Source organism: Mytilus californianus, unplaced genomic scaffold (genome assembly GCF_021869535.1).
Source record: "Mytilus californianus isolate M0D057914Y unplaced genomic scaffold, xbMytCali1.0.p SCAF_9, whole genome shotgun sequence".
Taxonomy (NCBI): Eukaryota; Metazoa; Mollusca; class Bivalvia; order Mytilida; family Mytilidae; genus Mytilus; species Mytilus californianus.
In genome coordinates, this window is record NW_026262745.1 from 1,376,235 (window position 1) to 1,390,026 (window position 13,792).

Sequence of the window (13,792 nt, forward strand, 5' to 3'; positions counted from 1 at the left end):
CATGAAGATTTTTTAATTTTCCCTTAATTTCCCTCTATAGTGTCATAAAGGGTTTAATTTCGGATCAGATAGTATAAAATTGTCTAGTTCAATTTAATAATTTATGTTTATGCACAAATTAGGGACATAATTGACCATTTTATGAATCTTTATGGTAACAGCAATTTTTACCGGATAAAATCGATCATCAAAAATAATTTTAACGAACTTTAAAAATGTGTCTCCTAAAGTTTACCAAAACACTTTTTGTACCTTTTCTCAAGGAGTGACTCATATATATAGATGATGAGATGTGGTATGATTGTCACTGCGACAACTTTCCTCACCTATAAGCAACTATATGTCGCATTCAACCTTCAACAATAACCGATCGGATTGATGTACAAAACAATAAACGAAAACAAATACGAAAGACAGCAAAAAAAAGAGAACCATTGAATTACAAGCACACACAAAATGTTGCAGGATAGAAAATATGCGAGAGTTCAATCTTGAGGTTTCCCTGGCCTCGAATAATGGTGTAACAGTACAACATAAGAATAAACAGTAAAAATCGATTGAAGAGGACTTATAAAGACGAAAGACACAAAATACAGATGTAAGAGTACTCGCAGTTATTGATAGCTAGTTCAAAGCCAATAACAACTAATGAATAAATAATGTGTTCCAGACTAAAATACCAATCAGTACACATTAAATGGCTCTAGTGTAAAGATGTCATAAACCATAACCTTGTGCAAAGCCAACTAAAAATATCGACAGGATGTAGGACCGTATGTGTTTATTACTTTCTCTTACCTCCTTTAAACTTTTAGGAATATCATTGGTTGAAGGCGAACAGTGAAACCGTGTATATTTAATATACGGTCAGTGGGCGTGGATTATTTAAAAAAGGACAGTTAGTAGTAGCAGAGACATATATATAGACACATAGAATATTTTCATACATATGATATAGTATGTATGTGTATATAATATGTCTCTGCATGCCTTTATCTTTTAGACTAGTGTTCACAAGTTATTCTGTATGTGTCTGAAACTACTTAGTTTTTCAAGACTGTGACTAATCGTCGAGTTAAACTTTGAGAAAGAGTTTGTGTTAGGTAAGAGTTGAGATTCGAGTTAAAATTCGAAGTATATGTCTTCCAGGAAGACTACAAATTAAAGTTAAAGCAATGATCATACGAGTTTTAAAACTTCGAGTTCATTTCGAGTTCGAGTGTGAATTTCCAGGTTTATGGGGTATATATCGAATACGAGTTAGGGTGCGAACTATTGTTCGATTCTGAGAGCTTGCATGGTCATAATTCGATTTCAATAAAGACTTTTGCAAAAGGGAGGCGAAGGATACCAAAGGGACATTCAAACTCATAAGTCGAAAACAAACTGACAACGCCATGGCTAAAAAAGAAAAAGATAAACAACAGTACACAAAACAACATAGAAAACCAAAGACTGAGCAACACGAACCCCACCAAACACTGGGGGTTATCTCAGGTGCTCCGGAAGGATAAGCAGATACTGTTCCACATGTGGCACCCGTCATGTTGCTCATGTAAGTACAAATCCGGTGATATGTCTAATTCTGTAGGTCACATTCGGGGGAAAGGGACGAGATTGTAGTTACGACAATTGGAACATATCCGTTTTCATCTGTGAAACAGATATTCCATAACGGTCAACCGTGATGGCGTCCGTAAAATTTACGAAGGGATGATTTCAACTTCACCACTTGGAACTCTTGGTTTAATAGCTTCTTTTTGAGCAGCAACACTCTATCAAGGAAATCATAATACGAAACACAAGCCCAAGCTAGAATATCGTATCAACTGGGAGATATAATCTCCGTATGCAGGCGCTGCTGGAATGTTGCTACATAGAAATGGAAAGTTCACAATTGGGAAGCTGAAATCATCTCTTTTGTCGTAAAGTTTTGTTTTCAACCTACCCTCATTGTCAATTTCTAGATGTAAGTCAAGATATGAGGCAGACTTAACTGTATCCGTTGTATCCTGTATCTCAAGTTCGATGAGATAGATGCATTCAACAGAGTTACCAAACTTTGAATTATTTAGTGAGAGAACATAACCTATATATAGCGGAAAGTGAAATTAAAGGATACTGCTAACTTCTTTTCTTTCTTCCTAAGAAATTCCTGTATGAAGTCAGTCTCATATGAATAAACATGAAACGCTTGAACGAAAAGTCATTGGGATTTTTTTTTACAATTCTCTATCCTGTAGTTTTAAAGATCTTAAATTGAATGTTTGAAATAGTTTTGCGCTCCTCATAATTATAAATGTATATTCTGAACAACAAGCGAAACATAGAATAGATACATCTGCTACAGAAAATGAGAGATGACTCAATCTTACATTTAGCTTACGTGATATCATATTTGAAGTTTTGGTAATTTTTTTTTATTTCTGAGTAATTTTTAAAGCCCAGTAAAGAAGTATGTACATTGCAATACGTTGATATGACAGTTCATGAAGGATAACATTTTTTGCTTTGTAGACTGATTCAGTGGGAGAATTTAAACGGGCTGCTTTAAAGTAACTGTTCGCTTGGACCCGAATGTATTATTCAGGCTACGAACCACCAGTCTTTGCTTTACTAGTAATTCCTTAATTTCGCTTGCTTTTTGGGGAAGCAGCAGATGCCAAATTTAAAGGCTTTCTTTGAACCAACAGGGGCACAAACTCGCGTCCTCTTGTACTTCGAGAGTCGTGCAAGGTTCGCGAGACTAGCAAGGTTTTATAAGAGAATAATGAAGTCTTCAATTAGTTCGAAACTAGATGTAAACAGTCAGTGGTACATTGTATACACTGTATGTCTCCTCTTGAAGAAAATGATATAGCATGTTCCTGTTACATATACAGCGTTAGTGAAATGATTAGAGGTTTATCTGATAAGTCTGAAGTTGTTAATAGGTGTCAGACCACCAATTCACCCAGTTCAATTTAGAACGTATGTAAAATTAGCTATTCCTTGACAAAAACAGTGCTTTTGACGTCATTGTTTACTTGAACTAACAAACAAATTTGCAGAAATGAAGCTTTTGGTGAATGATAAATATATGTTTAAAAATAAGGATATGAGGTATGATTGCCATGAAAAATATTAAACAATTCAATTGAAAAACTAACGGCCAAATTTATAACAAAACAGTTAATGAAAAACAAATATGACAGACATGAACCAACGACAACCACTGAACTACAGGCACTTGACTTGGGACAGGCACATAAAGAATGTGGCGGGGTTAAGGTGGCTCGGCCCTTGAACAGTGCGCATATTTTAACGCATGTTACTAACGACGAGCGCCTTGGAAACGGTCGCCTTGAGGGGTTTTCTCAAAAATAGTTTTGACGACATTGGAACGCGGGCGTGTATGAAAGCACCCTTTCCCGATGTCAACAAACCATGCAAAACGTTCTACAAAAGCCACAAAACAGGGAAATACGTACGGTCAGGACTACAGAGTGGTTTGTTCATTTTTCACATAAAAAGGACAGAATTATACATGATATATTAAAGCATAACATTTAAAAAAAAAAGAAAATACAAATATTGACTTGTACGACGGTATCTGGTGCGTTCGCTCCAAAAAACACATTCTCACCCTACACGTTCGCCCCTTGGATCCGTTCGCACCCTATTTTCATTTAAATACTGGTTGAATATATCAAAAGATGTCTTTTAGATGTATTAGTATGATATATGAAAATATTTTACCAATGACGCAATGTTTAACCGTAAACAAAGGATAGCGATGTAAACTGCATGTCACCTTTCGGCTTTTAAAAACAAGTAAAACCCGTATAGTATGCTATAGTATAACGGCATCGGGGTTCATCTGCACGCTATATAAAATAACAGGGCCGTATAACTAGCCTCTTTTAAAAGTGAGGCAAAATATATTCGCCGAGCAAAGCGAGGATAAAAATTATCGGCGAGGGGTCTGGGGGCCGCTAAGCCCCCAGAGGCTCTGAAAAAAAATGACGCAAAATCGTGCATTCTGAACGTTTCCCGGACTCTTTCTTACACTGAAACGCAATTAATTTTTAGCTATTTTTTTCGACAATATTCTGGTCTCAAAGCAAAATATATAGATTCATTGTAATTTAAGACTTTTAGGTTTAAGGGACAATATCAAAAGACCGATATGTAGGATAAAGCAAAAATCGTAATTCTCATAATCATTAATACCGGATCTGTCTGTTCTTGTCTTGTATTGTGTTTAGACTTTTTTATGACTGAATTTAAATTAAGTGACAGTGCAGTATTATACTTTAAGTACCGCTTAAGTCAACACTAGGTACCATCTTGACCTTGTTTTATGGTATTAATGATTCTTTCATAGTTGAAGACCCTCCAGCGACTATCAAGATGAAGAACAGGAATAAAAACCCTGACAATTTATAATTTGTATTTTTTCTATGTATTGACTTTTTGTGCGATTAAGTCCTGTGCACGTTTACTCCATATTCCTTTATTTTCTATTAATGGGTCTGAACACGACTTAATGCAAGTTTAACCCTTTAATGTTAAAGGTCATATGGTAATACATTGTTGTTTTTTTTCTCAAATGTTTTGATACCGGGAGATTGGTGGTCTCACTTTAATTTAACCCATGTCAGCTATCTAGTTTTATCTACAAAAAAGAGAGCCAGTTTTGTATTCTTTAATATTAAGTTCAATTCTCCATGAAGAAACGACCATTTTTTCTGTGTCCAGTGGTATCGTATCTTCTTAAATATTTTCTCGCACAATATCTGGACATCGGTGGACATGCAACATTGCCAAACCACACAACCGTTCACCCGTCATCGTAGATCTAATTTCAAATATTCTTACAATTTAATGTAGTTTTTTTAATTAGACAAAGGTCCTTCAGTATAAGAAAACTAAGTTTAAAACAAAATTACTAGATTTACAAAAGAAAATCAACACTTAGACTATAGTCATAAAGTAGGACAATAAATGAACAAACGACAAACCCGGGTACAGATAAGACACATAACTACAAACAATAGACCATCAACACTGAAAACTAAAAGTAAATTAGAAACATGGATCACGAAAAACATGCAGGGGCGACATCAGAGAGTGAAGAGAACTCAGTTGCTTCTTGCAAGACACTCGCCGTGAAAACAATTTGATATGAAGACAAACTTTTGTTTCAAATTTTTTTTTTTTTGAAATTTCGAACATGAGGCATTTGCCTCATTTGCCTCCATGTAGTGACGGCCCTGAATAATAAATAAAAGAAAAATAATAAATAAGTTTTATTTAGAGTCGGCAAAGTGTACAGAGTCAACATAAGCTCTAATGAGCTTTTAACCGTTTTATCCGTTTGGCGTTTTATAACATTTTGTTACTGTCATAAATCTCTTTTTTACTTGAAATATCTTCATTTCCAAGTATTGCTGGGATCTTATTCCGGAGTATGTGAAATATTTTCCCACTGCAAAATTTTGATAATATATATAGTTACGTATTTTTTATTTGCCAAAAATTTTTGAACATAACAATTCCGGAGTATGGGAAATATTTTAACACTGCAAAATTTTGATAATAGTTAAGTATTTTTTATTTTCCAAATTTTTTTTTTCGACATTACAATTTTCAAACAAAGACTAAATACTTGACAGTCACACATAACATTTTAATTTAAAGATTTATATACTTTATCAAATAATGGGCACGAAAATATCTAACAAATTTTCTCGTATCATGATTCTATGAAATTTGGAACTCTAGTACTATAACATGAGACCTCGGGGCCAATGTTTTCTATTTATAATATTTTCCTTTTACTTATTCTGCTATTTGTTAATTTGCTATTTTCTGTTGTATCTATCAATATGCCAACAGAGTTCGCATTAAAAAAAGAAAGAGGAAATATCAGCGTAAAAACTAAAATAATTGATTAAGAATGAGTTATTATAATAGACTAACGGAACTCAAGCAACTCATTTTTTGTTTTACCCAGAAAAAAAACCGGACATTTCAATAATTTGCAGTTTTCAACCTTTGATCATGTGGATGAAAATTGGTCAATAGCAACCGGGACCTTACTAGTATTCCGGCCTTATATATCGGTATATGCTATTATCCCTCAATACCACATGCTTTGCGGCGCAAAATATTTGGCTTGACCAAGTCGGGATTTCGCCTAGGACACACATCCGCAGTCTACCGGGCAGTTCCAAACACTACCAGTTAAAGACATTATATATACACAAAATCTATACTACTTACTAGGTTCAGGAAAAGTTGGGATTGTAATTTTAAAACTCCGCCCAGTACACATGGACGCTATAATAGTCGGTGATATTGGCAAACTTTAACTTCTGTCTTACTTTTTGACATGCGTTTTTTTCAAAAGGGAAGCTAATAAGGAAAGTTCTTGATTTAAAAAAATTAAAGTGGAGTGTGTCATTGCGGCAAGAAATATGCATGACAACTTTTTTAATGATGTGTGAACACTGGTTTGACCCACCTGCTAGCTGCAAAGAAACGTAATTATCGGCCTATGATGATAATATGGAGATGCAATTTTTTTTAATATTGACTTTTAAATTTGAACTTTGGTGGATAGTTGTCTCATTGGCAATCATACCACATCTCCTTATTTTTATATCGTAGGGTATAGAAATATGACTTCCCTAATCTGACAGATAATCCCTTGCTATGGCAGGGTGTTCATACAGCTGGATGTATAAATACCTCCGGGGGGTGGGGGGGGGGGGGGGTGGTAGGAGGGGGCACTTCAATACTTAATTGATAAGGGGTGCCGCTGGAGCCCACCTTTTTCAAAAATTTAGATTTCAAAAATGTTTACCTTTTCATATATTGCCTAGGTAAAAATGTAACCTTTTCCCCTATAATGCTTGGGTTTCATGTAGTGTAATGTAAGACTAGAATACCAAAGTGTTAAAAGAGAAAATTTGGTTGATAAAATCACACCCGGGAACACCAAGAAAGATGACAGACGAAGAAGTTATGGAAACTTTATTGACCTTATCATATATTTTTGATAGTTTTCCCCGACCTTTTCACATATTTTCAAGCTTGAAAAGGTGACCTATTCCAGCGGCACGTCCCATAACCTTGAATATAGGAAGTGCCCCTTCCCCCACCCCCACCCAAGATAAATACGCAGCCTCGTATGGTAAAAAGGAGGAATTTTGTCCATACCAAGCATGCATTGTCCATTCATTTTCTAGCGAGTCCATATAATTTTTGTGTTAACAAGAGTACACAAGCTGAAATGTCTCACCTGCTTTACTAATCATCATTCATGATTGGTTTTATGTTGATATTCCTAAAGATAAAGTTTCACTACAAGTATCAGAAAAAATTAATATTATCAATGATCATGAAAATGATCAGATAAACCAATCCAAGCCAGCCTTGCACAGTGGCGGAGCCAGAATTTTTCATGAAAAAGGGGGGGGGGGGGGGGGGGGCTGACTGCCTAAGAGAGGCCTGCTTCAGTCATGCTTCTGTGATTCCCTATATAATCAACCAATGGGCCCTCCCCCTAAATCCGCCTCTGTTACAATCACCCCATCAACCAAATATTTTAAACATATATATAGTATGCCAGTAACAGACAAAACCATGAACATAAGGTTAAGTTCAGATAGACCCTGCAAGACAGGCATATTTGTTTTTCATTCATTATTTTGTACATAAGTATGCCATTAGTTTTCTCATTTGAATTGTTTTAAATTGTACATTTGTCATTTGGAGGCCTTTTATACCCAACTATGCAGTATAGGTTTTACTCATTGTCGAAGGTCGTATGGTGACATTTAGTTGTTTATTTCTGTGTCATTTGGTCTTTTGTGGAGTGTCTCATTTACAATCATATCACATCTTTTTACATGTTTTACTTAATATTTCAATATATACATTTAATAATCATACCATACACCAAATATAATAACCCATTGATTACACAATGTAGCATGTTAAAAGAGGACTTACCATTGACCAATGAACCATGCAAATGTGGTCAATGACAATTGCCAGACAGACATGTACTCCTTACATTTGTGAATCATTGCATACATATAGTTTATCTACTACATGTACTTTTAGTATTAGAAAAAACAGACAAAAACACAAAAACATGACATTGACAAATGAACTATTGCTAACAGTATCTGATAAACAACCCTAATCAGGTAACTTTAACCTTGAAATGTGCTTGAGATTTGTGTAGCAATCTGTATTAATTTGAGTGCATATCTAAATTTACAAAACAAAATTAATCTGGATTATTGTGATACTGTAAATTTAGAAATTATTGTGAGGTTATTATTAATGCAAATAATGCGACAGGGTGAATATCGCAATGATAAGAACTTGCATTCTGATAACTGAATTATAGATCTTTATGCAGATTTGTTTTGTAATCGCAATAATTAAACTCGCAATTTAGTCCATTCGTCAAAAATTGCAATAATAAATGCACGCAATAATTTCTGAATTTAAAGTAGGTAAAAATGTTGTCATTTAATATAGTGAGACACAAGTTTTCCCAGACAATATATAATTCTTTTGGTTGTTTTGTTTGGTTGCTGTCTCATTGAACAAAACTGTATTTTATTTCTCCTTTTATCCAGAAAATATAACTTTTGAAACAGAAACTGAATAGCATATGGATGGAAAACAAATGCCAAATGATGTAAAATAATTCAAGTGGCCATTTAGGTCAGGGGTTGGTGAGGTAAAAGATGAGGCAAAGGCATGTGCATTTACCACAACTGCCACTTGGTATTATGATTTCCAAAATTTCCAAATCTCATAGCTACCTTCTGTATTAAAGACAACTGCATATATTGCAGTTTGCATATCATGAATTGTGTTTGCAGCAAAATTCACTACAGAAAGCAAAAAAAGCTCTATTAAAATTCATTTTTTGAAAATTTTTGATTTTTATTCCTAAAATGTCTATGAGATCAAATTTATAAAACATTTATTAGCATTGTAAATTTCAATATACTAGTTATTGTTGACATGTATACATCATGTACATGTACAATCATTAGCTGATCAGCTCTATATTTTCATTATTTTTATATCAATATTCTTCATCAGTGTTTTTTATAAGACTCAATAATCTGTATTCATCATTGGGACAGGTAGGTAAAGTAGGTCCTTTTGATCTTGGATTTTTTTTTATGGATTTTGACAGCACTAAAGCATATAGTTCCAAATTATAGTTGATCTTGGCTTCTTAAGTGGATTCTGACAACACTTTGCATATAGACACCAAGTGTAGATGATCTTGGGTTCTCTCATATGGATTCTGACAGTACTTTGATTATACATGTAGTTCCAAGTATTGTTGATCTTGGCTTCTAATGTTGTTCTTAAGTTTCTGCACTTTACATATAGTTCCCAATTGCAAGACAAGATGATACTGGCTTCTCGTGTAAATTCTGTCAGTTCTTTGCCAATAGTTTACAAGTAAAGTTGAACATTCCAGGATCTTTCACAACAAATCACTCCTTTCTCTTACATGTACTTGAAGCCTGAAATTAAATGTCAGAGTAATTCTGTCAGAAAATCAACCATGATTGACATTTAAAAGCATAATGCAGTTCATACTTTAAATAAATGGGGAATGTGTCCATGGGACACAGATGATGCCCCCACGTGCATATAAAGTTATGTATAAAGGAGCATAACTAAAGAACTGTAATAGTGACACTACCCAAAGTTTTACTTGATCTGAATTTTGTTGTAATAAGTAATGTGTATAAGTTTCATAACATTTGGATGAGGCAAACTAAAGTTTGAGAACGGACACCAATTTTGGGACATACGTACAGACAGACAAGGGTAAAACTTAATGCCCACTCCACTACGGCGTAAAAAAATGAAGAATTTGTGGCAACAATAATGAGCAAACAAAATAAAATTACATGCACAGCAAGTGTAAATAGTGATTTTGTTTTTATACATATGTTGAATACAGACTTCTCAGGGCATGCTGTTTCGATGCCAGGGACAAGTTATTTCTATGCCTAAAAATTCTAAAATGCAGCTGCAACGATATATTTCTTGGCACAATGAAGCCATTTAAGTACCAAGGAATTATAGTTATCTCGTACCATTGTAAACTCGTACCAATGTCAACTCGTACCACCAAAAACAAACTCGTACCAATGCAAACTCGTACCACTGCTAACTCGTACCACGGTAAATTCATACCATTGTAAACTCGTACCAACTTATTTAAATGCATTCAAATGGTGTTTAATGATGAATATATATTTTAATTTCACTCATTACCTCTTAAGTCTGTAAAATTTATATAATTTGAAATCACAATGACCAATTTGTATCTTATTTTCCTTGGCTAATTGGATAGAGAAAACTGTGGCAGATTGGCTTAGTCGTCTCCCTTGAACAGCCTCTTTATTTAACTTTTACTGACAACTTTTTGATTTAATTTTTAATCATTCCAAATTAGTAACATTGAATAGATTTGGGTAGTTTCTTATTGTTTCTAAAAGGAATTTTATTTGATGAAAGAATTTATTTATTGTGTTTTAAAAGGTTTAAAATTGTTTATGACCAACATTTAGAAAGTATGAAATTTGTATATATACAATATTCAGCTCTTTGTTCATCAAGATGACCATGGTTGTATGAAATCATTGAAATGAAATGTCATTACAAATCTTCCCCAGTGTCATAAATCACCTGTAGCTGTAGATTGGCATCGCGCCTTCAATAGATGTAAGTAATTATATATGATAATGATGTGTCTAATGCTATTGTGACTTGTATGAATTTAATATATTAATTAACATGGTAATTAAGAAATTACATTCGTAATTTTGTCTAAGTTTTCATTAAAATCTGGTATAAAATTCAAGAAATTTAACTTTTTTCATAAAGATTTTTAAAAAAATCATAAAACATTCGTATTTATATTGAATATATTTTTAATGGTACGAGTTTGTAGTGGTACGAGTTCTGAATGGTACGACTTCCCAGTGGTACGAGTTTACGCTGGTACGAGTTAACTTTTAGTGGTACGAGTTGACGTGGTACGAGTTTGCAATGGTACGAGTTAACTTGCTTCCGTACCAAGCCACTTTGACATTTTGTTTTCATAACAATTATTTAATCATTATTGATATTTATTGAATAAATTTTAATTACTAAGTTGCTTCATATATAATAGTTCAAGAAAAAACAAAAATTTAATTTTTTAAATTAGTGTTTTCTTGTTTACAGAAAAATAATCTCAAAACTGAATTGTGACTTTTTGTCCTGTGACTTTTTGTCCGTGACTTTTTGTCTGTGACTTTTTGTCCTGTGACTTTCTGTTCTACATTCTTTTGAGATAACCCCCCACTTTGTATTTTTCGTGATACTGATAACATTTGGCTGTCTTATATATATAAATCTATGTTTTCTTATGTAATGACTCTACCTTCATCGTTGTCTATTCGCCACTATGTCTGTTATTCATGCACATGGTCGTATTTATCAGTGCAGTATGCTGCTCAGCAATGGCGACCCTGAAATTTCTGTTGTCCGATTATGGCGCCAGATTAGAGGGAAGCAACTCGCGCCAGACAAAATTACCGTATTTCACCAAAATAATCAAAATTTCGCTTTTTTATAACAAACAGTAAAATGTTCATCACATTTATATTCAGCTTTCGTCCATTGATATAATTACAAACATTATTTATTTAAAGACATTAATAAAAAAATCACAATCAAGTAATTAATGGAGTGCATTGAAATCAGACCTCATGGGGTAGAGGGGTTAAACAAAAGCTCGTAACTTTTTTAAAAGCCTGGTGACCCCCATTTTATTTTACCTTAAAATGCTCGAAAAGTTCATAGCTTTGACATATCCGTTTTTAAAAAAAATCTACCGGGGAAATTTTACGAAAAATCGATTTAACCAATATTTTTAGCCTTAAACTGAAATTAAAAAATGCCAAATTTAGACATAAATCTGAAAATAAAAAGATTTTTAAGTCTAAAACAACCAATGGGAACGTTTACATTTCAAATTTAATTGTTTTTTCACATAATAATCATACTGACATGGTTCTAAAAGTCTTTGAATTTGATGTAGTCGTTATTGTTGAAAGCCGGGTGTAAAAGTTTGGAAATAGGGACAAAATCGCACATTTCGCTTCCATTTGAGGGGGAAACGAGCCTGGTGACCCCCTTTTTTCTTTGCATTTTTGGATTCAGCATAAAAAAATCTACAAAATATGTGAAAATAAAAAAATTCTACCGGGGGTCCTTATTGGGGTGAGCCACCTTAAACATGTTTGTAGACCATTTTGAGCAAAAATCTAGTAGAACTTGAACTCCGAACAGTAGTATTTCGCTACAAGACTTTAAACATTGGTTGAAATACAATTCAAGATATACCTGGTTTCTATGAAGTCAAACTTGATGTAAGATATTTAGAAAGCAGTAAAAATTGCAAAATTTTGTAGCATAGATAGGGATTTTGAATTGATGGTCCGACACCTTAATCGCACAGCAGTATATGGATTTTATACAAATATATGTCGAGGAAATCCTGACATTACTGTGATAAGTCTGTTTCGTTGTTTGTTTACATTATTACTGTTTACCAGAACATTTTTTTGTGATATTTCATATACAAGTCAATCTGGGACATGGTATGAATGATATGAATGTCAGTTATCCTCTTCCCAGGGTCAATAGATTCCTTATGGAGAACGCGTCCAGCACCGAAGAGTTTAGTTGGAAGGAAACTCATTATAACACATTTCCTCACTGCTTTTTTGTATGTTCAAAGAATTAAAAATTTTCAACCCAACTTCAATCTTTTTACATCGCGATGACCGTAAGGGCATTGCGATGTATTGCTACAGCCTAGATTTCCATTACGTAACTTTCGTTTTGGGTTTGTAACCGATCTATAAACATGATAAATACGCGGATATTAACGAGTGCAAACTAACATTCCTTATCGTTTGTTATAAATACATCTCTTCAATGAATACTGATAAAAAATATTTTTGTTTAGAACATAAATTAATAATATGAAAATGTTTTGTCGTAAGATATATATATATATAAGTAAAAAATCATTGATAATATCTATGCACACGTACCGAAAAATTGTGTTAAAGCATGCGGAATAATATCTCAGAACGTTTTGCGACAATCCCGACAAGGACCGGTAACTCTGTAATTGTTTTTGCGGGAAAATATGAATGCCTACTCATATCCAATCTTTTAGAAAAATCGAATTTTTACAGAAGAGTGTCCACCATGCACTTGCACTGCACTATTATTAGAATAGTATAATAGAATGACATACAAATGGATGAAAATTATATATATATATGTAACTGTTATATTGATATAATATATAACAACAAACCAGTGTATCATGACTGATTTGTATCACTACAATATAATAGTTATTACGGTGAGGTTGAATTTCCTGTCATTTATTCATCATCCACGCACGAACTTGTCTCAGAAAAAAATATATCTCTGTACATTAACCTCAGTTTCAGGTATAGAGATGTGATTTTTTTCTGTGACAAGTGTTTTGACCATCCACAAGAACTTGCGGTAATCCGATGTTCAGTACTTCAGTACTTTGATTTAACATTGGTGCACCCATAGTCAAACAAGACTAGTGTTCTTCTCCAAATTTTGATGGCATTATTGTTACATTTTTACTCTCTCGTCCAAAAGTTTATTAAAATAGATGAACTATAATTAATTGCGTTCGGGTTTACTT

The 13,792-nt window shown here is 33.6% G+C and overlaps 1 protein-coding gene and 1 long non-coding RNA gene across 2 annotated transcripts in view; one reads left to right on the forward strand and one right to left on the reverse strand.

The window, feature by feature from the left end:
* The window catches only part of LOC127716148 (uncharacterized), a 551,146-nt gene that overhangs the window by 213,350 nt on the left and 324,004 nt on the right, over window positions 1–13,792 (forward strand). The window lies entirely within an intron of this gene.
* LOC127716155 (uncharacterized) lies at window positions 8,979–12,140 on the reverse strand. Its single transcript, XR_007988783.1, has 2 exons — window positions 11,471–12,140; window positions 8,979–9,554 (listed from the first exon to the last, which is right to left on the reverse strand). It is a non-coding gene; the product is annotated as an uncharacterized LOC127716155 (long non-coding RNA).